Below are 2,500 nucleotides of genomic sequence, written 5' to 3'. Positions count from 1 at the left end.
TCTCTCTCTCTCTCTCCTGTCTCTCTCTCTGACTCTCTCGCTCTCTCGCTCTCTCTCTCTCTCCCTCTCTCTCTCTCTCTCTTTCTCTCTTTCTCTCTGTCTCTCCCTCTCTCTCTCTCTCTCTCTCTCTCCTCTCTCTCTCTCTCTCTCTTTCTTTTCTCTTCCTTTCTCTTTCTCTTTCTCTCTTCTCTCTCTCTCTCTCTCTCTCTCTCTCTCTCTCTCTCTCTCTCTTTCTCTCTATCTCTCTCTTCGACCTCTACTCTCTCTCTCTCTCTCTCTCTCTCTCTCTCTCTCTCTCTCTCTCTCTCTCTCTCTTCTCTCTCTCTCTCTCTCTCTCTCTCTCTCTCTCTCTCTCTCTCTCTCTCTCTATCTATCTATCTCTGTCTCCCTTGTTCATTCCTCTTCCTCTTCCCTACTAACTATCTCTCGTCCCCGACCTGTTCTCTCCCCTGTTCCATCCCTCAGTCATTCCTCTCCCCTCGCTCCCTCTCTCTATCCTCTTCCTCTCCCTGCGTCCCGTCCTCTTTCCTTTCTCTCTCCCTCCCCCCTCTCTCTATCTACCTATATCTGTTTGTCCGTTTGTCTGTCTCTTTTTGTGTCTCTCACTCTCCTACTCTTCCTTCTTTTTCCTCTCCCTGTCCTCATCTCTATGTCCTCTTCATCTCCCTGCTCATCTCATCTTCATTCTCTCTTTCTCTCTCTCTACCCCTCTCTCTCTGTCTATCTCTATCTATCTATCTATCTCTTTATCTCTGTCTGTCTCTGTCTCTGCCTCTCTCTCTCTCTCTCTCTCTCTCTCTCTCTCTCTCTCTCTCTCTCTCTCTCTCTCTCTCTCTCTCTTTCTTTCTTTTTCTCTTTCTCTTTCTCTCTCTTTCTTTTTCTCTTTCTCTTTCTCTCTCTCTCTCTCTCTCTCTCTCTCTCTCTCTCTCTCTCTCTCTCTCTCTCTCTCTCTCTCTCTCTCTTTCTCTCTCTCTCTCTCTCTCCTTCTCTCTCTCTCTCCCTCTCTCTCTCCTTCTCTCTCTCTCTCTCTCTCTCTCTCTCTCTCTCTCTCTCTCTCTCTCTCTCTCTCTCTCTCTCTCTCTCTCTCTCTCTCTCTCTCTCTTTCTTTCTTTCTTTCTCTCTTCCTCTCTCTCGTTTCTCATGACCCATTCTCCTTCTTTTCCTCCCTCTCCCTTCACTGTTTCCCAGTCTTCTCTCTCTCTCTCTCTCTCTCTCTCTCTCTCTCTCTCTCTCTCTCTCTCTCTCTCTATCATCCCTGTCCTCCCACCCCCCTTACTTCGAATCTTCTCTCTCTCCCTTTTTAACTGTCTCTTCTCCATTTCCCATTCCCCCTCTTTCCTCTCCCTCTTTCCTTTCTCTTTCTCCCCCTCTCCCCCCTTCCCCCTTTCGACACAATTTTCCTTTCTTTCTATGTCCCTTTTTGCCTCTTTCCTCCCGCTTTCTCCTCTTCCCTTTCTCCTATTCGCCCCTTCCTCCTCTTTTCTCTCTTATCTTTCTCCTCCCTCTTCTCTTTCTTTTCCCTTCCTTCGCTTTACCTATTTTCTTTTCCTCTTTCCTCTTCTCCTTCTGCTTTGTTCGTTTCTCTTCTTCTCCATCTCCTTACTCCTCTTCCTCTTCTCCTTACTCTACCTTTCTCTTCCCCTTTCCCAAATTCCTAACTTTCATTCCCCCTTCTCTCTCTCTTTCCCGTCTCCCCCAGATTCGCCTTCCCCCTATTTCCCTCCTTTCTCTCATTTCTCATTTTTTCTCCCTCTATTTCCCCCTTTCCTTACCTCATTCCACCCCCCTTCTGTTTTCCTCCCTACCTCTCTCCCTTTCCTCTACCAGCTGCCCCACCTCCCCAATCACCCCTCTCCCCAATTCTCTATCTTTTCTCTCTCCCCTCTCCCCCTTCCCTTACCCCTCCTTCTCCCCTCCTCCCTGCTTTCCTTAACCCCTCCCCTTCTCTCTCTCCCCACTTCCCTTTCCTTACCCCCTCCCTCTTCCCCCTCTTCTCCTCTCCTCCTGCCCCTTCCACCTCACCCCCTTTCCTTACCCCCTCCCTTTCTTTCCCTCCTCCCCTTCCATTCCCCTTTACCCCCTCTCCTCTCACCCCTACCCCTTCCACCTTACCCCCTCCCCCTTCACTTACACCCTCCCTCCTTTCCCACTCTCCCCACTTTACACTTTCCTTTCCCCCTCCCTCTTCCCCCTTCCACCTTACCCCATCCCCCTTTCCCCACTCCCCTTTCCCCCTCTCACCCCTTCCACCTTCCCTCCCTTCTCCCCTTCCACCTTACCCTCCCCCCTTCCCCCTCTCCCCTTCCCCCCCTCACCCTCACCCTTAAAGACACGAAAAAAGCCCGTAGGAACTGGGGCAGGATATTCAATCAAGGCGGTTTTTTGCGTCCCAAATCCGCGACGAGCTCAACCCCCCGAAAATAAGATGTGTGTTCATGATCCCCGGTGGTGGAGGAGGGAGAAAAACAGGGTTGACAATGGTAGTCGTGGTAGTGGTGAG

The sequence above is a fragment of the Penaeus vannamei genome, chromosome 26, assembly GCF_042767895.1.
Source record: "Penaeus vannamei isolate JL-2024 chromosome 26, ASM4276789v1, whole genome shotgun sequence".
Classification (NCBI taxonomy): Eukaryota; Metazoa; Arthropoda; class Malacostraca; order Decapoda; family Penaeidae; genus Penaeus; species Penaeus vannamei.
Note: the sequence above shows the minus strand (reverse complement) of the source record.